We start from the raw sequence: 27,992 nt of genomic DNA, 5'->3' as shown, positions 1-27,992 counted from the left end.
TAGTTTTAGAAACTTTTATTTTTATTCTGACATTCTAATTTAAACTTAGTCATTTGAGAAAAACAATTTTATTTAGAAGTAGTGTTAAAAAAGGAAGTAAACTATATAATACAAACACATTTTTATCTTCTCAGCTTCATCACTATTTCATATGATAACCAAATATAGACCCAGTAATGGACTCACACTGTGACAAAAGAGAGAAAAATCAGATAATAAGAGTGACACTATGGAAGTCTACATTTTGAAGGCTGCATATAACATTTTCCAGCAATGCACAAACATAAAACTTGTAAAAATGTATCTCTAGTAATACCTCCTTTGTTGTTTTTCCAGACAATTGGGCAACAGAAATGTCATTTGATCCATGCTTAAGTTCTTGAGAGATCCAGAAACATAATGGGCTCCAAAACACCTTAAACCACTGGCACCATGAACACTTCCTGCCTAATTCTGTTGGACAACAGAGACACAGTGAGCCCTGTAATTACATCCCAGCCTGATCTATGCTTGCAGTCATGTAATTAATACTTCCTCTGTAAAGCAATGGAATAATTTAAAGAGCAGATATTTTTCAACCATGGCCTGAAAAAAACTCTAAGAGGAATACATGTGTATTTTAGCTATGTGCAGACACTTCTGGGATTCCATTTGCTAAGAGAAATTGTAACTAGATTCTCAGAGCTTTCATTGTACCAAGAGATGAAAATGATACTTCCTTCCTGCTAATGACTATAGTGGGAGGTGGAATCAAGGGTGACGGGAGCCTATATTTATTCCATGAGGTTTTATGAAGATGGTAAACATAATCTCAGTTCCTGGCTACCTGAGCCACCCTAGCATGGTGCCAACCACATTTGCAGAGCTCAGTCAGGAAATCGGTGCAGAAATCTGGCTCCAGGGACTAGACCTTAACTTACACGACAGAAATAAAACACTGCACTCCTGCAAATCTATAGTGACTTTCCAAATCCTTTCATAGTTTCTGATGTCCATTTGTAAAGAGGCACAATCACAAATGTAGATCCTTCAGAACTCAAAGATACATAAAGCTGTGTTGTAACACGAAAGTAGGGAACAGAGTAAGAGTGAGAATGTAAACTAACAATGTAGATTTTACCAAGAAAGCTGCATTTTCAACAACTGTTCAAATTTTAAATATTTTTGGTTTTTTTCTTTTAAATAGCTCACACATATGCCCAGAAAAATTCTGTATTTTCAAAGTCCTTCTCCATCCCCATCCAAATCCAAAACAAATTTCATCTTTGTCATCTTGTCAAATGCTTTTATTTGATAATGAAAATATAAAAAGAGTGTTGCTTAGCTACACACAGGGCCAGTCACTGGCTGTTCTCTCTTCCCCAGACACTCTCCAACACACTCTTTACAACGCTAAACACACTTATTTCCGACAATAGTGAGGTCTCCCCGGACCACTCCTCTACTTCTCTATCACATCACACTGTTTATAGCCTACATAATACCTCAAGATCCTTAAACATTCTGTTTATTGATTTGTCTGCATGTGAAATACAAAAAATGAAATAAAATTCCGAAAATGAAGAAGCAAGGAAACAGCTAAGGGAATAACATCTTGGCCTGCTGGCGCTTCCATACAAAACATCACAGACCAGGTGACAAATAACAGAAATCTCTTTTCTCGCAAAAATTGTCAAGGCTAGGAAGTGTAAGCTCAAAGTGCAGGCCAATTTCATTTCTTGTGGGCATTCTCTACCTGGCTGTATTCTCACTTCCTCTTCTTGTAAGACCACTAATTCTGTCATGAAGGCCCTATCTTCACAACCCAGTCAAACCTTAATTACCTCCCAAAGGCCTCCTCCCAAATGACAACATATTGGGAGTTAGAGTTTCAACCCCCAATGAATTTGAGGGGGCACAAACATTCAGCTGATAAGGATGCTAGATTTGGGTCCCCTTAACAGAGTAGAAACAACAACAACAAAATGGTTATTTTACTGGATTACCCTTATATTTATCACAGAAATAATGTTTTGTCCGGTAGGACAATACAGTTCTCAGTTACTAGTAACTAACATTCATTTTCAGAGCAAGTTGACTTATGCATCTTCACTTCGGTGGCTTGATGGGTTCCATTTCATAGTCATAAACTCAATTGATTGGCTCATAAATTATAGAAGCTCTTAATTCTAATCTAAGAATTATGCCAAGAGAAACATAAAATGTTAAGGTAATATATGACTCTGCATGAATATTTAAAGGTAATAAGCCAGATTTATATTCTGTGAAACACAAAATAAAAATCTTAACAAAAGAACAAAATGATTGATAGGACACATCAAAACACACCATCTTTTTGGCACAATGATTCTGAGTGCTCATATAAATAGTCCCCTGTTCTGCAGGCAAGCCCACAGAAGAGGGAGTCCCTCTCCATTGGAGATCACTTCATTTTTTCCATTAGAAAAGAGCAATTGGGGATTTTAAACATACTTTTGGCTTAGGAAGTCTGACATTTAATGTATGTTCCAATTTGCAAAAACTAGAAACACAAAATAGGCCAATGGCCCAAGTCCAAGTAGACTCAATTTTCCAGAGTCCAAAACTAAAGCATAGAAACAATAAGGAAATGCTCCCAAAAATTACCAAGAGTAAGGGATATCTAAATTGACCACTTTATTCATTTAACTCATCATTTTTCATTTCCTTTAATTATTAGTCTTACTTCACAGAGTGAATTCACTTTGAAATGATCAAAAACAGTTTTTTGGAAAATGTGTTAGACTGACTAGTAATCGTGCCCAAATGTATACTGTAAAAAATATTCATTGTCATCAGCCTCCTATGGGCCATGTTAACAGATGGATAAATACATGAGTCAATAGCCACATCATTGATTCACTTGACTTCTTCTAGGTGGATACAAGCTGTCTACAAAGCACTGGGTTACAAACCATATTCAAATACTATTTAGGAAATAAATAATTGCAGGTAAAAATGGGAATGTTTGCCCAGAGATTGTTTTGAGGATTCAGAAGTTCTTCACAGCCTTCTCGAGTGTACAAGCAATGTTCCCCAGTTAGAGAAAGAAAAGTGTGAAAGTTCCATCCAGATCGCAGCAGAAGACAGACATGTGCACTGCAGTTGCACAGAAAGAAGAAAGCTATCAACACAGTCCTCTCTTGACTCTGCAGCCAACCCCGCAGAGGCAGATTTTGATTGAAGGGCAGTGCAAGGCGGTAGGATTCTCTACCAACGCTTATATAAATCATCTCATTCCTCATCTTCCATTTGAATAAGTTCTGCAACTCCCATAGGACTACCATATGAAGTATACTTATGCACTCTCATAACATTCAATATTTTTCTCTTCTCCAAATTTCCTTGGCACTATTCTCTATCCTTTTGTTTACCTTTCTAGTTCTTGGATAGATCTGTTTCTGTTTCCTCTATAGCATATTCTTGCAATTCATCCCTTTTTGAATATTGCGGTTTCCCTCTCAAAGAATCACATCATCTGGATGTATGCCCAGGAGTGGGATGCTGGATCACAGCAGCACTATTTACAATAGCCGAGACATGGAAGCAACCTATTTGCCCACTAAGAGAGGACTGGATAAAGAAGTTGTGATATATATATGCACACACACACACACATACATATATACAATGGAATTATATTCAGCCATAAAAAGAATTAAGTGATGCCATTTGCAGCAACATAGATGGACCTGAAGATTGTCATCCTAAGTGAAGTAAACCAGAAACAGAAATAAAAAATACCATATGATATCACTTATATATGTAGAATTTTTAAAATTACACCAATGAACTTATTTACAAAACAGAAACAGACTCACAGATGCAGAAAACAAACTTATGGTTGCCAAGGGAGAAGTGGGGTGGGGAGGGACAAATTGGGAGTTCAGGATTTGCAGATACTATTATATATAAAATAGACAAACAACAAGTCCTACTGTATAGCACAGGGAACTATATTTAATACCTTATAATAGCCTATAATAAAAAAGAATATGAACAGGAATATATATATATATATATATATGTATATATATATATATACACATATGTATATATAACTGAATCACTATACTATACACCAGAAACTAACACAACATTGTAATTTGAGTATACTTCAATCAAAAAAAAAAAAAAAAAAGAATCAGATCGTCTAGCCCAGATCTCCAGCCTCTATCCTCTGAGTTCTGTGTCCAAATATCCAACTCTTCACTGGACACCTCCTTTGAGCTGTCCAAAGGGTACCAAAAATTCAATGAAACAAAAACCAAAGTCAAAATCTGTACCTTCAGAAACTTCTAGCTCCTCTATTTCCTGTGCTTTGTCAATCATACCATCAACTACTCGGAAAAACTCTAACCTGAAATCTGAGAGAGTCTGTACTTCTTCCTCCCTTCATCTTCCAATGAGAGGTCAGATTCTGTTGATTAAAACTTCTCCAGCATCCCTTGGAGGCCTTGGTTTAAACTCTCACTATTATTTTTCACTTACATATTGAAACAATATTTACTTGCTATCAATTACTTACCAGACATTATGCTAATTGAAAAATGAAAAATTACTTAATAGTGTTTACACCAGGAGAAACAGACAAGCAAGTGTGAAATCATATAATAACCTTATTTTTAAATGGTGTTTCTTCCTTAAATTCTCCCTAGCCTTCTATTCTCTCCTTGACACTGTCCGTTTTCTCATCATGACCTTCCCCAGTCTACCCAAAATCTTCCAGTCATTTCTTATAATCTATAAATCAGCAACAGAGTTCTGAATGGTATTTAAGTGAATTTAAATGAACTTAAATCCTCGAAAAAGAATTTAAATTTTTCTGAGAAAACTAAGGGACAGGTAAATTGCAGTCCCTGTGAGACTTAGGCTCTGAAAATGGAAAAGCAGAGATGCCAAAGCTGGGTGTGAACCAATGTCAGAAAATGGGGAGAATGAGGGTGCTGTCTCCTGGAAGCCAGGACCGCAGGTCAAAAGAAGGAAAGTTATGGCAGAGCAAAAATAAGCAAGTAAAGCAGCGAAACGGAGCTCTCGGGGAAATCAGAGACTTATGGCTGCAGCATTTGATAAGGAAATAAGTCAGGGAAACTGGGAAATGATTACGAGTGTTCAGCAGCTGCTAAAGGCGGGTTCTCTGTGGAAGACTGGCAATCTGCTGAGTATACGCGATCCTCAGCCTGCCTGCAAGAAGCAGAGCTCTGCCCTGAGGCACACTCTTTAGGAAATACTCTGCACTGCCATTATCCAAAAAAAAAAAAAAAAGTCTTGAACCTAGAATTATAAACAGAGGTTCCTAGACTACCCAGCAGGTTGTATTTCCCAGGTTTCTGGACAGCGGTTGTAGCCAAGAGGACAGTGATGCTCTCAAGAAGGCAGACCCAGACCCTTGGCATTCTAAGTATCCTTAAATCCATACAGTAAGTATCTGTATCTTCTATATGTCAGTATTACAGTGACATATGTCATTTGCCTCCTTTATTAAAAACAAAGTTGCAGTATGTCAGGGACTATGCCTTGATATCAGTACAGAACTGAGAATACTGCTTTCCACAGAGAAGACCCTTAAAAAATGTGTCAGAATGATAGGAAGTTTGAAGCTGGATCATAAGAGCTTCTTTTACAGACAACAGTGAACTGGATTTATGCAGGGGGATGGGCAAAATTCATTTAACAACTTGGTGATTCTATTAAGATATTCAAAATCACTGGGATTATTTAGGAATGAGGTAAACTGAGTAATCAAACCTCATATATAAACTTATTTCATCAACTGTCTTTTTCAACTTATTAAAAAAAAAACATTAGTCTCAAAGCCTTAAAGTTTTCTAAGTATCTCTTAATAGTTTCAGTAGTTTTACTTTGACTATTTGCTTTCCTTAAAAGTTAACCATAATTGCTTTTAAATATCTTTATGAAGATCTCTGCATTTTGGACATAGACCATATTTACAAATTTGCCTGTGTTCAAATTGACATCTCTCCAAATGAGATCTGTAAAATAAGGTATAATTTCCATTTATCAGAAATAATTTGGTGTCAATGACAGATACTCAATAAGAATAAATTTTAAAGGAACTTTTTATTGGAAAAATACTGGGTTATCTTGCAGAACAACCAAGTTGCAGGCAAAGCAGAGAACTAAGAATTCAAATAATTCAAATGACATCATGACTATCCATCTCTCTTCTAAGCTGACTTTCTGGGTCAGCTTAATAGCTCTCCCTCTCTCTCTCCACATGTCTCTCTCTCTCTCTCTCTGCATGTTTCTCTCTCTCTCTTTCTTTGCCCTCTCACCCTCACTATCATTCTTCTGCTCTCATTCTCTCTCTCCCATTCTTTCTACTGTCCCTCTCCCAACTCAACCCCCACCAGAGAATCCATCTTTGCTCTTCTAGCCAATGAGGCATGACAAACGTCCATTTGCAACTGTTGACCTTTTTACACATTAAAACTGTAGCCAAAATAAATGCACATAGTAACAAGAAAATACTAGAGAAGGAATGCACTGGCAAACTCTGACCATGTTATCCATCGTTAGATCAATCAATCTGAGGCTAAGAGAATGGGTTACTGTAAGTTTTCCAGTATGAAATTAATCAACTATTATGTGGTAATTGGCGTCTCTAGGACAGTGAAGTGGGGTAAGGCACAGGTTTCAGCTGAAAAGACAGGGCTTCTGGGCAAACATGCATAAGCTCTATGTTTTCAGGAAAAAAAATATTTATCAGGTATTTGTCCAGTTAATGTTTTTAAAAGCAGATTAAAAAAATTAATGTGACACCCACATGTTCAGATATCATATACATTGACACTCAGTAACTTGAGCATAAATTTCAACAGTCTCTCCCTTGAATGAAGTCCAGGTTGCTAACAAAACTTCTACCCTATTTTATTTCTATTGTTATTTATTTAATGTTCCCAGTACTGTAACAAAACTTAGTGTTTAACTTCTTTGTGTGAAGTAATTTTTTTTGTCTAAATGTTTTCAATAAGTAGTAGTTCTCTTTAAAGTAAATGAAATGATCACACCATGAAATTTAAATTGATCTTTATGAATGAGAATGATTTTCTCCACTCATTGTCTAGAACAGTGCTTCAAAGAAGTGGTAAAATAGCAGGAATACACTTAATAGGATAATGGCCTCATTAAAGGATAATTTTAAAAACACATTCATGTTAAAATCCCATCCAAATTCTGTAGAATTTGTACTAACCTTTTCAAAAGAATTTTAAATAAAATAGTATATACTGGAGTAAGATTTTTAAAAAAAATCTATACAAAAGAATATTACATTTCTTTGTCATATTATTCACAGGTTTTGTATGATTATTATAATTCCAAAATATTCCAAAATTAAATAAATTGTCACGTAAATACAAAGACTATAAACAAATTAAATTTTGAGTTAAAAGTAATAGAGTTGACACTTGAACAACACAGGGTTTGAACTGCATAGTTCCACTTAGACCCTGAATTTTTTCAACAGTAAATACTTTGGCACTACATGATCCAAGTTTGGTTGATTCTGAGAATGCAGAGCCTGGGGTACAGAGGGCCAACTGTAAAGTTATACTCATATTTTCTTTTTCTTTTTTTCTTTTTTAAAACATTTTTTATTGAGTTATAGTCATTTTACAATGTTGTGTCAAATTCCAGTGTAGAGCACAATTTTTCAGTTATACATGAACATGCATATATTCATTGTCACATTTTTTTTCACTGTGCTTATATTTTCAACTGCTCAGAGGTTCAGTCCCTAATCCCTGCACTGTTCAATAGTCAACTGTATTTTCTATCGTGTCCATAAAGTTCACATTCTAAACTTAGAGCGCTTTCAAATATTTTCTTTAACTATCCTGAGTAACGGAGAGGAGGCTATTTGGTTCCACTCCATGGGCTCCTACCTGGATTTCCATTCTAGCCCGGGTTCCATCCCAAGCTGGCCTAAGAAGAAAAATGGGGCCTCAGAATGGGCAGGAATTTCCTGGCTGGGTCTGTCTTTCACTATCTTTCAAGTAGAGTCCAGTCCCGGGGCTGCTGGCTGATGATATCCGGCAGAAGACAGCAAGTGAAGACATTTGCAAGCTGCCCCCCACACCCTCTGCAGGCTACAGGCACCTTTGCTTAACAGACTCATAAACACTGACAAACAAAATGCTCTTTCCAAAAACTAAATGACAGGTTCAAAGAGTTTTAACCTCTCAATCTTCTTTATCAGACTTTGTAAGGAATAGAAGGTTGGAGGGAATGGAAAAGAATGTGCAGAAGAAAACCTCATCTCCACCATCAAATGCCATTTGCAGGAACATGGATGAACCTGGAGATTGTCATTCTAAGTGAAGTAAGCCAGAAAGGGAAAGAAAAACACCATATGAGATCACTTACAGGTGGAATCTAAAAAAAAAAAAAAAAAAAAAAAAAAAGAACTTATTTACAAAACAGCAACAGACTCACAGACATGGAAAACAAACTTACGGTTACCAGAGGGGAAGGGGGGTGGGAAGGGATAAATTGGGAGTACGAGATTTGCAGATACTGATATATATATGAAATAGATAAACAACAAGTTTATACTGTATAGCACAGGGAACCATATTCAATATCTTGAAGTAACTTACAGTGAAAAAGAATATGAAAATGAACATATGTATGTTCCTATATGACTGAAGTATTGTGTTGTACACCAGAAACTGACACATTATAAACTGATTATACTTCAATAAAATATATATAAAGATCTCACAAAAAAAGTATGGCAGAGGATGTTGTTGAAATACTTGAGACAGAAGCAGAAAAGAAGATAGATAAATAGATAATTGAAACTAAATAAAAAAGGAAGGACAGACAAAATGTAGAGAAGAAAAGGAGTGCAAAACAACAAAGCTCATTCGTAAGAGGAATCTGCAAGTAGGGGAGGAGGCAGAGTGCAGATGAAGGTAGATCAGTTTTACTCACAAACCAGTGCAAGGCATACCCAACCGTGTCACATACGCTGTGAGGAAAGAACGGGAGTAAACGGTATATAAGTTAGCTGGTTATTGGTTAAGCATAAAAGGATCGGCTTTTCAAAATAAATCATATTGTCCATCTGTTGTTGAGGAGGAGTGACAGTCCCTATTTTTTTAAAAATTTGCTTTCAGTTCAATTTTTAGTATCCAGCGAGCCCTCTTCAACTAGATTGACTTATAAAGTTGAATCCATTATCTTGTCAGTTATAGTCTCCATCACTGTAACGCACACAGAACTATGGAATAAAAGGAAAGACTGAAAAGAATTAAGCTTAAAATGTGAACGTGAATTATCATTTTCTTTTTCAAGTAAAATCCTGATGAGTAACTCTGTCAAAACAATGCATTGAAGCATGAGGGAAACTGTCAAATTAAAAAGCAAATTAGTATAATAAATGGAGAAAAATAGACTATGATGTGAACAGTTCTGGGGAGCATAAAAAGCAATGAGGATAAGTTTCAATACAGCAGCCACTTAATTTTAACAGCAGAAAGAAAAACAGATCAAGAAATGTATATGGGAATAAGAAGCATCCATATTTAATAATAATAAGGGTGCTCCTTTTGAAGCATCCATAATAGCTCTCCTGAGAAATAGTTCTAAATTCTTATATATGATTTAAAAAAAAAAAAAGGATGTTGACCAAAATTCTCATCCACAAAGACAAGTTATTTTTACTAGGCAATTAAATCTTTCCTTTATCACAAAAGACTATTTGTGCTAATCGATTTGCCATATATAATTGCAGATTTGAACCTAAGAGAGTACATTTGTTGGCAAATGTATCTTAAGGGTGAGGTAAAATGTTCATTAGTTTTGAATTTTAAAATATTTCTCCCTTTTGATATTGTTTTGCCCTCTTTGATTAAAAAAAAAAGTGGTTATATTTAAAGCCTAAAATAACAACAACAAGGAATTAAGAAGAAAGTTTATTTATTATTATTTTATAACTTAATATCTATGTTCGTGAAATTTATAAATTGTTACTATTAAAAAGTAATAGAAATAATTTAATTTAATGATAGTTCTCCACTTACTAGGTGTCTGGATGTGCCCCACAATAAATATCTCCAGTAAAAACACAATTAGTGTAGTCTTAAAGGCAAATCTGGACTGAGATCATAGTGAAAATTCTAGGTAAGCACCATTATCTACATTAAGCCTTTGATTTCATTCAAAGTATCAATTTGAGCAATGTCAAATCCCTCCAGATGATAGAAAATACACTGAAGTGAGTAACAGATAGCCATGTACAAAAATAAAATGAGAAGTCTCTGTAGATCAGAAACCACATAGAATTCCTAAGTGATGACACAATAAGAATGAAAAAAAGAGGAAAAGATGTAACTCAGGAAGTATGAGGCAGAAGGCCGACTAAAGACTGCGTGCTCCACCACAGTGCTCCAGACCTGGGAGCCCTGGAGGCTGAGCATGGGAGGACATCGCAGGGACAATAGACAGGTCCACCTTTGTGCAGCTGCCGTCTCTCCAGGGAGCAAAGGATCAACCTCAAAGACAGAAGACAAGTCTGGGGGCTTGTGTTAAAGGGGCAACACAGCCTAAGTGGCTGTCATTGACTGAGGACAACAGGGAATATCCAGAACAATAAGACCTTAAGGAAATGCATGTGTCTTTTTAAATTTAATTGAAAACACAGTAGAATACACGTCTTACCAGAAGTTCACAGCACTTCCACCAAGCACACTGAGCAAATGGATGCAGACAGATACAGGTACAATCAAGTATGACATCACCAAAGAATTAAACCCACACAATGAAAGAGACACAAAACTCAGCCAGCTTACACCTGAGGAAACAGAGTTGCGAAAACAATTGGAATAAAACTTTAAAATCAGTATATTCCTAGAAAGATAAGGGAACTTATTTTACTTGTATAACAAAAATAAGTCGTTACAAAAATAAAATGAGAACAGAACCAATCAACCTCCCTTTCCAGAGGAAACCAATTCAAGAACTGATTCCAAATCAACTACTGATGGATTCCTTAAAAGTTACCCATTCTACTCTACATTGTTCTGTTTTGTTTTGTTTTAACTCAGCAGCCTCCCTCCTCCCCTCAAAACAGAGGAGAACCAAAAAAAGCAGACCAGAGAGTTTCCCACCATCACCTCCAATAATATCACAGTCTTATATCCCTGGGGTGGTACCTACTTCTTCATTACCAGCAGAAAAATGCTTAAAAATTCACCTTTACATATTATGCTTGATCAAATGAGTCCTTCTATTTGTAAATATCCTAAAGTTTACGTGTATAATACTACGTCTTGATTGCCCATCCTACGCTGAATTTTATTTCATTTTTATAGATGAGAGACTCACGAAATCCCTTTCAATAACTCTTCCCTGAGAAAACCAGCCTTGCATATCCATGATTTAGGTGCTTAGTCAAATCATTTCCTCTAACTAATATGAAGAACTGCTGAAGGCAATGCAATTCAGCTCAGCAATTCTACCTTTCAGAGGAGTCAACATTCTGAACGTATTTGTGACATTAAGAAAGGAAATAGAGACTATCAATCAGACTTTCAGGTTCTGTTTTAATCAGAACACATTCAGGAAACAGTCTGAAAAGCCAGAACTTTGAATGCCCCTGTTTAAAAAGGTTTTTTTCCTAACTGATTTGCAGCCCACAGAGGAAGAACAAATACTGACGATGCTTTCAATTTAATTTGGTATAAGTTCATAAAACAAATTGCCCAGATAATTGGACATGTCTTCAATTCTGCACTACATTTTTCCATAGATGTAAACCAGATTTATAACTTAGAAGTGCAGCAATAAATGAGCATAGCTTGTAATATACTTGTGCCAAGTCTTATGTCAAAGTGAAATAAAAAATGAGACTGACCACTTTGGGTAATCAAATCTGTCAGCTCAGTTAACTCCTTCTAAAGTATTGATGGGAACACTAAGGTCTGAAAAAAAGAAGTTAAATGATTTCTACTGGTACAAATATACACAAGCAAGAAATAGCTATTTTAAGTAGATTCCCAAAAAATAAACTTATCATCCTAAATCCTATAAATGATTTTTTCTGTTATTCCTTTTGTTTCCTTTTGGAGAATTTAAAACCCTCTCACACATGGAAACTGCTATCTGGAAGCTAAATTCCCATTTTCCTCCCAAGAGTTTTTCTATTCCCGCTTAAATCAGAGTTGGCAATTATGTTTTTCTAGACGGAACCGTCTGGTCACCATTTGTCTAGTCTTTAGTCCAAAAAAAAAAAAAAAGAGAGAGAGAGATCAACAATGTCATGTTGGAAAATACAAGGTGGCTTTTGGGCCATCTGTTAGTCCTGTGATAACTAAATAAATCTAGTTATTATAAGGCAAAGCTCAAACCTAACGGTGTCCTCTAATTGAATTCTTCCTCTTCTTGGTCAAGAAAAGAGAAGGTCACTAATGGTAATTAAAAAAGGGAAAGCAGAAATCCCATCTGCAAAGACTTTCCTATTTGCCAAGGGCAACGTTCCAGAGAAAGTAAATTCAAATAATACCCTATTCCAGGAATGGGAAAGGGTATATGGAGATCAATTGGTATTAGTAACACATTTCCAGGATTTAAAAAAAAAGAAAGGCTTACTTATTCTGAAGAAATAACTACTTTCCCCCAAAATCTTTGCTTGCATTTATACTTAAGTACATTATTTTACTCGCCATTGTTAAAATATCCAATTTACTCCAAACAAATGTACTATCTTCCCTTTGCTTCTTCTCTTTCTCGCCTTATCTGAGGAATAGAAACATCATTCACCATTTGGCCAAATAGAAACCAAGTAATCACTGTTGGTTCTTTTTTCTCTTCCCTTGGAATCTAACTATTAAATATCTCCGAAAGAGATACTCTTCTCTCTTATTACAGTTGCTACTCACTTTTCTCTCTGCCTAAATGTTCTGTCCTTTCCAGTTCACCCTTCAAAGATGCTACCAGAGATCTTTCCAAAGGCAAGTCCAATCATGTCTGTCTCCCTCAAAAAATCTTTTAAGTAACTCCGCAATACCCATACTAAAGTACAAATTCCTTGGCGTAGCATACATAAGACCCTTCAAACACTTCTCTTTTATCTCATCTCCTACTACTTCCTGAAAATCTACAATGCTTATGCTGTTGTTTCCAAATCAATCCATGCCCCTTCATGATCTGTGTTGTTACACATTTTATTCTGATTGAAATAATTCCTCCATTGATTTATTGTTGAGAACTTAGTCCTACTTAGACCGAAATCAACATTGACTTTTTCTGAAACCTTCCTTTACTCTCCCCACCGCAATCCCTAACATCCCATCCTTGGGAAAAGTGATCACATAGCAGTGCCATTGTTATATGTTCTTATATCTCAGACCTCCAACTCTCGGAGCTTCTGAAGGATAAAGACTATGTTTTTCCTCTTCAATGTCTTGACACTCAATTTAAAATAAACACTCATTGTTATAAGTTGAATAAATAAAGCAATGAATGAATGACAGACATATAACTGACCCAGGTAGTGAAATCTCTGCATTAGATATCTCTTGAAGTTGAGTTCATGAGTCAATGCAGTGAAACAGTCCCACTGATTTTTTAATTAGCATAGACTTTTTTCCTTAGAATTTATTCTGCACTGCACTATTTCCTTAGATTTTTGTGTGTGTAGGGTTTTGATATTCTATTTCTCAATATTCTATTTTTAATTTGGTTACATTGCTTTCTCTGTTGGCTTTTAAATGCAGCATTGGATGTAACTGTCAAAATATCTTTCAATTTCTTTATAATTTATCTAACAGAATTACTTGCCATTAAGCACTTACTAAATATCCTTTTGTGCTAATTTGAGATGTGTATTTGGAAATAGAATCAAAGGAAAAGAAACATGAATATTCTCTATTTCTATTCTGATCTACTTACTTTCAGAACATCTCACCAGCCGCCTTCTCTTCCCATCAATCTTTTTGTTGTGCTTTTATTTTTTATTTTATTTAATAGGGATAATATTTTTTTCTATATGGAGGGACAAGTGGCAAATATATATATATATATATATATAAACTTTTTTGGGAAAAAAGAATTCATGTAATTTTTTAGAAGAAATTAATGTCATCTGAAGTGCTCATTAGGAGGAAGAGTATTTGGGAAAACAGTACTTTTTCCCCCTAACTTCCTATTTTATTTGTTAACGTCTGACTGAGGCCTTATTTGGGCACATATCCCATTAACCTGAATAAAGGTGGTTAGCTCTCAGGCACACTTTGTATCTTCTTCAATTTCTTTTGCCATATAGAAGTCTCCTACAAAACCCACTCATCGTGTAGACAATTTTAACTCATATAAGAATTACTCAGACCTCAGAATTGCATCTTACAAGAATGGAGGCAGTTCTTCAATCCTAATTTACACGTTGTTTATCTTTTTTTACTAGCATATTGGTTGAAGTTACACTGACATCGCTAGATACAGATATTTTCATCTTCTTTGCCTTGGTTTTGACATTTACTATTATGTCTACATCTTTGACTCAACAGTTATTTATTCTTTGAGATTATTAAGTATTTAACCAAGTTCTTGGAAATGAGGAACAGTCATGTTTATCCAAAGATTTTTACTCTAATTTACTTTTATTATTTTTAACTTATGTTAGTGTTTCTGCTATAGAATGAGCAGCGCACTCCAACTAATTCTTGCAACTAATGCACTGTTTCTAATCTGAATTCACATTAGAACTCTAAATCTACGCTTATTTGTGGCAAGATTGATTTTTTTCACTCCCTCACCTCACATATGAAGGTCGTTACAAAGTTGATGAGGATAATCAAGTCATACTGGAAAGAATGTTCTGGGCCGGGAATGTGCAGCTGCAATGAGGAGCTATTCTGGCACTCCTAGCATTATAAACGTTAGCATGATTAATAAGAAGAAGTATGGAATTGATCTACAGGGGATACTGTAATCTCTTCATAGCTATTAAGAGATGTGTGAAGCACATAAAAATAGACGTAGACTATTTGTTACTAAAGGGATTCATGATTCAATTTTATCACCTTTAGAAACTCATGTTGTTTTTTCTTGCATTTTATTAAACATTTAGAAGTTGTGACTTCTATGCTTAAATCAGTGTTTTTAAATAAATGCTATATTTTAGATGCTTGTCTCAAAAAATTATAAATCCCAAGTTGTCTAAATTATACAGCAAAACCAACACTTGCTTACCTCTGTTTCCTCATGACACCCTACTAAATTAACAAAGTGGATTTTTAAGGCAATAAGTGACAAATACAAATATTATGTGAGAAAAGACAACAGCAATACAACTTTGGGAGCTAGAAAGCAAACAAACAAACAGTAACTGCCTTAGCCTGGAGAAAAGTGAATTCTGAGACATCCACAGAGAAAATCCAGAAGCAAGATTACGTGTACTGCAAAACTCATAAATCCTCCAGAATGGACAGTCCCAGGTATCGACGAACCTGAAGATAATGGTGGAGTTAAATACAGGAGGATTATTGAATGTCTGCAATAGAGAAATGGATCCCTAAACTACATGACAGATGGCCAGGCCCCTTCCTCTTCTCCTGTAGAAGGATGAAGCTTACTTTCTACAGAGGAGGAATCAGAGGGATCCTGGAGTAGAGAACACAGGCCCAGTTGAGACACTTCAGCTTTAATGGGCGGCACACCGATTCGCGAGCACTCCCTGATCTCTCCCCTTACCTAACTCTAAGAATACTAGCAGCCAGTATTAGACCCTCCTGATAGCAGGGTGGATAGCTCCTCCCTGGGGAATCTAACCAGACTAAGAGAAAAGACCTGAAAATCATAAATAGTCAGGAGTTCAAACAGCAGAGCCAGATCACCCACCAAGAAGGCACACCAGTTGACAAGCCCACAAGTTTCTGATCAGATATTTAGTGACTCATTCCTAAATATTTATAGGCAGCCAAGGATCCCCCAATATTTGAATAAAGCCTCTAACATGAAAGACAGAGACCAAACAAGTAAAAATAACAAATTTGGAGAAAACAGATAGAAATAGAAGAAAACTGTGTCTGTGTGTCTGTGTGTCTGTTTGTCCGTGATAGACACCAAGCCTCCCAGAGACAGGTGATCTTACTTCCATGAAAAAAACACCTTGATGTTAAAAAAAAAATACATCCAAACAAATAAAGAAAAATTTTGGAAATCAGATCTATGAGAGCACAAATGAAGAAAACTCAACTAGAGAGTGTTGAATGTAGCTTAAGGAAATCTCTAAGAAATTAGAATAAAAAGTATAAATGTAGAATATTAAGCAGGAATTAAAAAAATAGACCACTCACCTCAAAGGTTCATTATATAAATAATAGGAAAATTAGAAAGAGGGAACAGAAGAAATTACAGTAAGGAGATTATCAAGGCAATAATTTAACAAAATATTTCACTGATAGTCACAGTGAAAAATCCATCGAATACCTAACACAAGTGGGGAAAATACCCCACTTCGATGCACATCGCTTTGCAAAGTGGAACACGGGGGCAAAACTTAGAGAAACAAATCAGAATGGCATCGAACTTGTCAGCAGCAACACGAGACAAGCAAACACACAAATAAATAAAACAATGACTTCAAAATTATGAATGAATATTATTGCTATACTCTGCTTTTACAGCAGCCAAATGGGGAGAAAAAAAATGTGAGAGTGTGAGAAAGACATTTTATACTTACAAAGTACTTCAAACTTGATCTCCTGTGAGCTCTATCTCAGGAAATCAGTAGAAGCCATGTCACCAAAATGAGGGTGCAAACCAGGAAAAAAGAAATATACGAACCTACACTCAGGGGATCCAGTGCAGGGGAAATACAATGGGAATGTCTAGGATGGTGGGTAAAGGAGATCTCAAAACAACAACACATGCTTGAAGGACCAAGAGACGGTAAGTCCAGAGGAGACCAAGAGGAGAATGCTTCCAAGAGAGGAGAATATTCCCCAAAAGAAAAAAATGAATAGAAACACCTATATATTTAAAATATTAAGACATTCACACTTCGGCAGAGTTTGGGGATGAATCAGTGGCAGGTATGCAGAAAATAAAGCAACCAAAACAAACACCCACATACACACACACACACACTTTTTAACTCAAAGGCAAAACCAAAAAAAAAAAAAAAAAAAGCATCCAAGAAAGAAAATATAAACATATTAACTTATATGGGTTACCTATGAAAAATACTTATATATTCACAATAATGTAAAAAGTGATTATTGATCAAACAAATAAAAAATACATATATTGGAAAGTGGGAGACAACAGTAAAGGAGATTGGGAATATAAAAGAATTAAATATTCATCTTTCACTGTAGTAAGCAAATACATAATGTCTAAAACTGGAAAAATATAATCATATTATTAAAGTAGTTTAGGACTATTTTTTGGAAATATGCAGGTAGATTCCAAAGAAATGGATAAAATATTTGAAATTGATTTGAAGAGGTAGAAAAAGGGATAAGACAGTAAAAACTGTTTTCTCACACACACGCACACACACGCACACACACACACACACACAATACCTTGTAGAAATACTGAAATGTAAATTCTTATAAAAAGTGTACATTTACTTCTTTTACTTTCTTACTTATTACTATATTTATTCATTTATAAAGGAACTTAAGGAAGTAATTTTATTGGACTTTAAGCACTGAGTTTTTTTAAGAAATAGGAGTGCCATATTGGAACAAACTTGGAACAAGTTCTGAGCTCAGAGAAAGAAGTTCCAACTTAAAATTAACCAGGTCTGTGTCTGTTCAGTGTGGAGGCTGATAAAGTAACGGACAGTGGTAGAAACTGAAAGCAGAATCTATACTAACATTTTTTTCAGAAGGAATTTTTCTTGTGGTGGCAATAAAAATTGGGGGGGGGGGGGAATCCCAAAATGTTAGTATTGGAAACAGAAAATTCTAATGTTTAGAGCATACAGATCAACAGCATTAGTCACATCATGTGTGTGGAGCACTTTTGCACATATCTTATGAAATATTCTCAAAAACTTCCACCTTAAAGAAGATTCAGATTTTTAAAAAGAGAGTTTCACTGACCATTTCATCTGTCTTTAATGTTATAGGAAGTTGTCTTTTTTTCCTCTTTGAAGCTAATTTTACCCTTTGTATTATCTTGGTCCAATTTGTATCCTCTTTGGGTATAATTTTTCTCTCCCACTTTTGCTTCTTAATTTATAGGCTTTTAACATGCTCAGAATGGCTCTCCCATTTTATAGACTGATGAAGCCAACAAAAAAATCAGATCCTCCTTTAACACCTCCATTAATTCCTCCTGCACATGTTATATCAGTTCACTCCTTGACAACCAAGTCTTCAAAAGAATGATCTGAAATTGCTGTCTCTGCTGTTTCATATTTATTTCTTCAAATGACTTGAAACAATTTTTATCCTCCCCATAACGTATAAATGTTCCAGTAAATGTCATAATTTTCTAATGTGTTGCTTCAGTCCTTGTTGCATTTGACCTATGTTCACTCCTTGTCACTGTTAACCTGTCTGCCATTCTCTCTTGGTTCTCCACCCTACCTCTCTACACATCCCCACATCTCTTCTGCTTGCCCATTTATTAAAGCTTGGAATGCCTATAACTTAGTCTTTGGCCTTCTCTTCTCTCTGGATACTCTCTGACATTTTCATCCATAACATTAGCTAAAATAAATGCCCAAACATCTGCCATACCTCCTTGACTGGAGCTCTTGGAATAACAAAAATTGTACACAGAATTTCCCCAAATATCTTCGTCCTTTTGGGTTCCTTTTTTTTCCCTTTTTTTTTGTTGAAAACCACCAGGATTCACATGGAAATAGAGGACCAAACATCTATTTGGGAAAAATCTCCTGCTTCATCCTTAGCCCTACATCAGTCATTCATAATTACATATTGCTAATTCTTATCCTTTTGTTTGTTTGACTCCTTCTTCCATTCATTGTTGTCATTTTTCAAAGCCTCATCTCACCAGCACTCTCACCACTGGTGTAACACCTGCTCTCCCAGTATCATTCTTCAGGGCACCCCCATTTTTAATTCATCTTCTATACGGCTAGCCAGATTATCTAATCTAAAATACCAATCTTGTTATTTTAGTCAATGGCTTGAAATCTTTCAGTAGCTTCCCATTACTTGTGTAGAACAAAGTCCAAACCCATTAGCACATGGCCTTCCATGATCCGGCCACCAGCTACTTATCCTATCTTATCTCTGGTTGCACCACCCTTGCATTCTACACTTTAACCACATATTTCTTCCAGCTTCTGGAGTACACATCTGTACTTCCATTCAGATTGCATCATCAGTCTGAAATTGCCTTCTCGTTTCCTTCGCTATCTCCATACTCAACTGAGAACATCTACAATTAGGATGCTTCTTCAAAATCAACTTATCTATGAAGCCTTCTTAAACTCTCCAAATAAATTTAACCACTTCTTCATTGCACCTCCACTTATCTCTCTGCATAATTGTATTTTTAGCAAAATAAAAGTTTGCATTTCTATGTTGGACTATGAGCTCCTTTAGTACAAAACCTGTGTTCTATTTGTTTTGTAATAGCAGTGTTTCAAAGAGTTCCAAGAGAATAGTAGGTGTTTGCCCTAGGAAACTCTTAAAGCTGTAAGTGTCATCTACATAACCAAAAATGTACAAGGAAAAGCGGCTCTAGACAGTTCTCTGCATAGAAGTTATGATGCTTTGAGTTGCAATGGTGAAACCCTTACCATAATTTCATGGACCAATGATAAGCCATCTCCAGATTAGATAGAAAAGAAGCTGTTTCCCACCGTGGCAGTCTGGGGAACACCAAGTAGGAAAATTCTTTTATATTGGATATGGAATATATAATTTGATTATCTCTGGATGTTAAATATAAAACAGGAGCAGCAGAAGTAGACATAGTTAAAGTAGTGGACAACAGAAGCAGTAGAAAGCATTGAATCACAAGTGGCACGGAGTGGCTGGAAGAGGAAGGACGTTCTAATTAACAAGATGATGGTATGCTGTTGGATGACAAGTAATATTGTTGACACTGAAAGGGCTGCTATACACTGTGTATTAATCAGGGTACATGATGTTCAAATTTTTCATGGAGCCTGGCTGTGCTGCAGTTGAGACGTCACTGTATGGCACATTTTGAATACATTCCATGATCACAGATGGTTATATAAATTTCATAGAGTAGCCTTATATAACAGATTTCAAAATTCAAACTTTATAGCATTCAAACTTTAAACCAGTTTATTATCATAGAGTTTCTTAATTTGTACCTTAGAGGTACAACATTTATTTGGCCAGAGAAAAAATACATCAAGTGCCTAATTCATATATTCCTATAATAGTGTTGCTGAAAGATCGGCCCCCGTCTCTGACAAGCCAAATAACCCAGAGACAAGGTCTTAGAGCTTGGAAGAAAAGAGGCAATTTTATTGCTTTGCCGGGCAAAGGGGACTCACAACAGGCTAGTGCCTTCAAAACCGTGAACCCCCCTTGGGGATGCGGTGGGGTGGTTCTATAGCCAGAGCTCAAACAATAAAGCATCGATAACAACAGAATCATTTTCTCATCAGAAGATGGAATGGCATCATGATGCCTCCAGGCGACCAGTTCTACAGAGGCTAGCAGTTAGATCTCTTTATCTCATAAGCACTCAAGGTGTGGTCTTTTTGGTGATTCAGGCTATTTTGTAGAGTTATAGTCCTGTGACCTTCTCCTTGGAAAAGAACTCAGAGACCAAGCATGATTATTACTCTTAATTACTGGAATAAAGTAGAAACGGTAAGACCAATAGCTTCAGTTTTAACAATGAGCCTGGAACTGCGAGTAGCAACCGGTCAGGCAGGTCAGTTGACAGTTTTAAGGGCAAGTGTAGGAATAAGCAATCTGTTGGCCTGAGTGAGGCCATTTTATTAATCCTCCCTCAATAGCGTTGCTTCTATAAGGTCATCTGGATCAGGCCAACACTTACTGCTTACCTCCACACTGATTTCAAATTTCAGTCTTGAACTTGGGACTTTAATCCCCCAATTTCTAGTTCACATTCCTCTCCAAATACACATTAAGGGCCTCTCTGGTTTTTCTATCTCCAAAAATAGTCAAAGTCTAAGTCAAAGTTAGAGATGATGATTAATCCAACAACCTTAAACAAGCACTAGAGAGAGACAATGTGAGGAGTGGAGTAACACATGCAAAAATTCCGGAGAGATGACTGGGGTCTAGATGCAGGTGATACATGATGAAGGAAGAATTGGTGGGATACATTAGGTAAAAGAGTCCTTGCTCAGAACATTCAGTGCTGATAGAAATAACACACTGTCATGGGGGAACTGGACATTGAGTAAGGCAGCCATTTGCACAATGTTGAGTCTGAGTTGTTAATATAAAGAACCCTAGAGTCATGGAATAGTAAACAGACAGAAAACCTCTGAAACCATCTAGTTCACACCCTCTTGTTTTACAAATTTTAAAACCAAAGATCAAACACTTTGATTTACAAAATGTAAAATAGCTTCCTAAAAGAAATAAATTGGGACGGACATTAGCAATAAGTGGAGCAAATGTGTGAATTACAGAGAGCGGCTGAATCCCTAAGTAAGCGCTGGATAACCAGCACATAAACAGGTAAGAAAGACTGATAAAAATAGCTCCTGAAAACTTCCACAGGCAAGGGAAGGCACCTCATGTGCCTCCCCTAAAGTAGACACAGAAAAAATTACCAGAAAAAACAAAAAGTGGAAGACATGGTCCTAGAAACTGTGAGTGAAAAATACTGCAAACCATATCAGTGAACAAAGAATGCTGAAACCATCAAGTCATCAGCCGCTGCAGCCACCCCCCAGTGAAGACAAGCCTGCAGCCCGGCCTCTGCAGCCACTCACAGTGGTGCACCCTGGGGGGACTCAGAATAAGAAAGGACAGGATACTGGCCCTAAATAGCTAGGTGCTTGTCAAAGGAATGAATTCAATGAGCCCAAATGCTTGCTTCCTCCCATACATAGAAAAGCACTAAATTCTTTAACTTGAGTTGCCTGGTTTTCTTTAGATAACAAGTCATCTTTTATTGTTTCAACTACCCGGTCTTTGTTGTAAAGCTCCTATATATCCTAGCTCCTCCCCTACCTCTTCAGAGCAGTCCCTCAGAGCGATCTGAGAGGCTGTCATCCCAGCTCAAGTGCGCCCGCCAAATAAAACATAATTCTCAACTTTTAGGCTGCACATTTATTTCAGTAGACAAAACCAACATCAGGAAGAGAAATGTAGAAGACTGGATAAAAAAACCAGGTTGTGCGATTAGTATGGTAGCCACTAGACACACGTAGTTATGAAGGGCTTGAAAGGTGACTAGTTTAAACAGAGATATGCTTTATGTAAAATCTGTACCTAACAGGCTTTACAGACCCAGTATAAAAAATATATAAAATATCTCATTAATAATATATATTCATTACGTCCTGAGATGATATTATTTGGATATATTGGATTAAACAAAATACATTATGAAAACTAATTTGCCAGTTTTTTTTTTTAATGTGCCTACTAGAAACTTTAAAATTACACTGATAAATTGGGAGTATGGGGAAAAAATAAAAATAAAATTACACAGGTGTCTCATATTTATGGTTCACATTATATTTTTACTGGACAGTGCTGGCATGGAGAATATATGGAAAAGGACAGACAACAAACATGAAGTGAATAGCCTGTGTAGCCTGGGCATTTTTCATTTATGTTGTTTTGAGACAGAATGGAAGGGGGCAGGGCACAGCCACTCAAGGAATGACAGCAATTCAACAACGAAATGGTGGAAGATTCTGCTCCCAGCTGGCCTTGAGGATTAAGTTGGCGGGAGGTTTGACTTCTAGCAGACCTTGAGCTTCATTATATGCTCATTGTAATAGCATCATCAATAACATGCCCGCAGGCGCCATGACAGCCCCAAGGCTGACCGCAAAAAGCCAAAGAGTGGGCGGTGGCCCAATTCCTGGGAATCCCAGCCCCTTCCCCAGGGCAGTTGGAATGGTACCACCTGTAGGCGTGTGAAGCTACTGAGCCCATAAAAACTGGCAACGCCATGCCTAGCACCCTTTTTTCACTCCCTCCTCTTTGGAGACGGCCCCGCACTCTGTCTATGTAGTGTGTACCCACTTTTACTTTAACCTGAGCACCCAATTCCCACACCTCTTCCCTTGCCTTTCTCTTGCCTTACACTCTATGCAGTGTGTGTTTCTCTAAATAAATCTACCTTTACTCAACTGTGGCTCACATGTGAATTCTTTCCCTGCACAGCCCAGGGTCTCAACTGAGACCTGGGACATGGCCCTCCTCACGCCCCACATCAGTTTTCCTGCATCAGGTTTATCTTAGATTCACAACAATTCAAGATAATTTCAATAGCTATTATTTTTTTTCCTGCCTGTCCAAGGAATCTCCATGTTTTCTTTCTTTGAAACAAAATTCTAAAGGCCAGGATAAAATAAGCTAAATAGAAAAAAATTTTTCCCCGTATTGTAACTCCTATTCTGAGCATTTATAGTCTAAGACAGGGAAAGAATATTTAAGACCTTTTAAGTGATAAATATTGTACTATCAGTTGCTCTGGTATAGAAAATACATCCAATAAGAACCTGTATTAAAAGTTGAATTATTTAAGTTGTAAAGGAGAAAACTAGTATTGTTACCCAGCCTGCTAATTTACATTGAGATAACATGCGGACACACTGTGTCCCGCTCTTCCTGGAGAGTTTTAATTGGTATGCCCTCTGCCTTTCACTGGTGTATCTTATTTCTTCCATTATCTATAAAGAAGCAAGTGTTCTTTCACCTTGAAAACTGAAATGCCTCTTCCCGATATAATCAGATGCTTTCCAACCCCTTTTAAAAGAAAGGAAATTGCTTCTCTGGCTGCCGGCCATCATGAAGCTGAGAACATGTCTGTTGGTGAAGGTAAGGCAACCTAATAAATGACTTTCTTTTGAAAGAAGGAGAGACAATCCTTGCAGTAATTCAGTACAAGTTGCTGTTATTCAGATGCAAATGAAAGAAATAAAAATGGATAAATAAAGACACAACTTCCCATGTGTAACTGTCAGAAGTAACCATAAAATAGGCCATTTCCAAAGTGTTGAATTTAGTTACTTCGAGAAACATGACCAAAACTCTATTTTGATACTTTGAATTCTTTTCTTTTATACATGATTAGCTCATCCACTAGAAGGAAGGAAGGAAGGAAGGAGGGAGTGAAAGGAGGGGAGGGAGGGAGGGAAGAAAGGAGGAATCAAAACAGTAAAACCCTTAATGATGCACATGTCTGCTTTGAAATGTTATATTTGACTCAGAGGCTAGCTTTTATTTCGTCTTTATGATAAAAGACCATGGATTTTGTATCATATATTGGTGTCACATTTTGCTTTGTCATTTAAGAGTTGTTTCTTCAACTTGTGGTATTTTTCTTAGTTACAGAAAATACGGAGTTGTGTGGGAAACACACTGTCACTCCTGTACTATTCAGCTTTGCTTTATTTGATATTATTTATTTTACTCTAAAATAGAAAGCCAAGATACACAATTCAGAACAAATAAATTCAACTGCCTTAAAACTCAGCATGGGTAAATTTACAACCTTCCATCCATTGCTGTATACCTACCTATTTTTATTCTCTATTTTATTAGTGGCTCTAGCTGGGGCTGTTCACAGGATTGTGGTTTCATGAAATTTCAAGGTGATGGTGCTCAGAGACCTTGATTAATAGCGCCCAGGCCTCAAGCAATCCACTGACTTATGTAAGGTCATGCATTAAAATATCAAATTATAACAAAGATGCTTTTCCAAAACACACTAACAGTCACTGAACTTTATCAACTGAATCTTGAGAAAGTTTCTCCAGACATATGAAGTGGAATTAATTCACTCAGTTACAGCTATTGTGGAGCCAATACACTGCCTTGTGGAGAGACATCAAGAAACTCACTGAACACGGTTCCTGTTCTGGAAAACAGTGTAATGTCAAGAAGAAGAAAAGACAATTCCAGTAATCTTTTGCTGTGTAACAATCTGCTCTGAAACTCAGTGGCTGAAATCAGCAGCCATTGTACTGCTCACCACTCTGTGGGTCAGGAATTTGAACAAGACTTACAGGAGATAGCTTGGCCCTTGCTCTGTACAGTGTTGGCTGGGGGGACCTGACTGAGGCTGAAGAATCCAAGATGGAACACTCACATACTTCGGGTGCTCATGCTGGAAGTTGTCCTCCAGATGACCTTTGTCTGCACTCGGTAGTTTTAGTCTGCTTTTATCAGTTGGTAGTCTAGGCTGAACATCTTTCCAAGGGTGAAAATGGAAACTTCAAGACTTCTTAAGACTTTGAGCCAGAAATCACACAGTGTCACATCTGTTGCATGCCATTGGTCATAGCTGGTCACAGGACCGGCACAGTTCCAGAGGAAGGGAAAGAGATTTCATCTCTTGATAATAAGAGTGATAAAGTTACATCACTAAGGGGCTAGTGGGGTGGGAGGAACTGTAGCCTTCTTTGAAAACAATATGCCAAATACTTGTGAAACAAATGAGAATAAAAAGTGAAGGAATGGATACAAAAGTTTCACATTTATATAGATAATTATGACAGAAGAATTTTAAGAAGCTGCTGCAGTACTTAGAACCATCTAAGAAGGGCCATTCAATCTTTTTTTGAAAAGAGACTATCATCCATTTCCTTACAGACTTAAAATGATCAGGATATATTACTGCTGATAACAAAGTCCCCCCAAAAGTAAGTTGGAGGTGAAATAAAGGAGCACGCATGCTATGAGCAAATTATTTATCACATCAAGCCACAGTGAGGAGGCTCTCTAACAACCTTCTCCACTCTTACACTGCTATTGTCTAAAAAGAAAATTTAAGGCCACTAAAGTCATTAAAATCAGAACTTTATGACAAATTTTTTAAAAAAATATTGCTTCACAAACACAAATTTTTTTTTAAATTAAAAACTCTCATGACCTGCCTATGGGGATTTTTTTCAAATGTAATCCTGGATTAGATATTGGGCTACATTGTGTTTATGATTTCTCTAGAGAAAACTTCTGTTGTCCTCCCAAAGGAATAAAGCAAATGCTTTTGGAAATGAAATGACATGTAACTGGGAATCTGTGCATAATTTGCCACTCTATTTTCTGAGTGTTAACTCATTTGCAGATAATTTAGCATTTTTATATATATATGAACTTATTTAAACTTCACTGTGACTTTATGAGGCACTACGGCAGAAAACTGAATGACCTCTGGGCCATTCTTCTCACCTTCCCCAATCTTGAAGCTGAGCACATGGCTGCTCGCCCAAAGAACATATTTTGCAATATCCCTGAAAGCTAGGGGTGATCTTTCAGCAAAGGATAAGGGTATAATCTATATTAAATTCCCAAATATTTCCTGTAAAACAGCTGTCGTAAGGTCCCTTCATCCCTTCCACCCTTCTGCTAGCTGAAGACAATGAAAATTGTAATAGCCACCTTGAACCCACAAGGTGTAGCTATGGGTGAGACTTAAAGGGCCAATTTCTTGCTCTAAATGCTCCCCTACCTTTGGATTATGATGTGAGTGAGAAATAAATTCCTACATTTACGGATCCATTGTAGTTGGAGGTTTTGTTTTTATAGTAGATTACCCTATACCTTAGCTATTATCTTTTAGAGAGTCTAAGTTAGAAGGAGTTACTTGAGAAGTTCATCCAGGTGCACTGTAGCTGCAATGAATAGGTCCCACTATTTTCAGTTGAAATTCTCCACCACGAACCCCTCCATCAAAGGTTCTTACCAATAGTTGAAGTGGGGCTGAGTCTTGGATATTTTCAGTTTAATGCCTTTCCATGAGGAAAACATTTTGTACAGTTTCCCATCCTTGTTTTAAATAATCTTGAAACAAGATAAATTCCTGCTAACTGGATTAATTTCATTCTGGTTTAATTCTAGGAAAATAACAGAGTTGAAAGAGTACGAGGGCCAGGGAGATCCTGGCTAGAATGCTGTGTCCCTTCATTGGTCAACTGTTTACATTGCAGAGTCTTAAGAATTTCACTTCTTTCCCTTCCTGTTTGTCTTCATGAACAAGTTAAATGGGACTCCAAATTGCAATTGTTTGTAAACCCCACAGAGGGTTATTTGGCTGATAGGAAAGGCTTGTCTATAATTTTAGATAAACTCAAGTCCTGTGTACTAGAAACAGGCAAACGTTAGTCCTGTACTAACAAACCGACGATCGTTTGGTCTCCGTCTCAGGTTTGCTGCTTATAACATGGCTAATTGCCCGCTGAGGGTAGACTAAACTGTGTAGAGTTAGTGAATTCCACTAAAAGTACATATTTAACCATACGGTTAATAGAAGAGGGACTGTCAGCGTGTTCTGTTTCCTGATTCTCCTCCTGTATTCATACTGGAATTGCTTCAGAAAAGTGCAAGCGAGGAGGTAGATCCGTCCATGGGCTGATACGTTCCCAACGTAGTTTATCTTCGCCTTCCCACCCTCTCACATTTCTTAAGAAAATTAAGACTAAAACAGCAAAAACAGCAAGCCTCCTCTTTTTCTTTTTCTCTTCCTAAAAAGAAACACCAAGTTAGAACGGTAAAGAAAAACATGAAAGGCCTCAGAAATATCAGTTACAAGTTGACACCAAAATTTCAAACTAGCTGTATTTCTCCACTTTTCTTTCATTTAGCTGTCATTTTCCTTAGAGGTTTGTAGAGATATAATTGATATATAACCTCATTTTTGAGGTCTACAATGTGTTGGCTTGATCCACTTGTATATTGTGAAATGATTACCACAGTAGGGTTAGTTAACACTTCCATCTGCTCACATAATTATCGTTTCTTTTTTTTGTGTGTGGTGAAAATATTTAAGATCTACTCTCTTAGCAATTTTAAAGTACATAATACAGGACTGTAAAGTAT

General features: G+C 36.6%; 1 long non-coding RNA gene across 1 annotated transcript in view; it reads right to left on the bottom strand.

Moving 5' to 3' along the window:
* LOC123611690 (uncharacterized) overlaps positions 1-27,992 on the bottom strand; it is a 120,369-nt gene continuing 92,377 nt past the window's right edge. Inside the window, exon 7 of the long non-coding RNA XR_012511742.1 lies at positions 1-27,637. This is a non-coding gene — a long non-coding RNA (uncharacterized LOC123611690). The remainder of the gene's footprint in view (positions 27,638-27,992) is intronic.

The sequence above is a fragment of the Camelus bactrianus genome, chromosome 14, assembly GCF_048773025.1.
Source record: "Camelus bactrianus isolate YW-2024 breed Bactrian camel chromosome 14, ASM4877302v1, whole genome shotgun sequence".
Lineage (NCBI taxonomy): Eukaryota > Metazoa > Chordata > Mammalia > Artiodactyla > Camelidae > Camelus > Camelus bactrianus.
The sequence above is the reverse complement of the archived record's forward strand: the minus strand, read 5'-3'. Positions and strand labels throughout refer to the sequence as shown.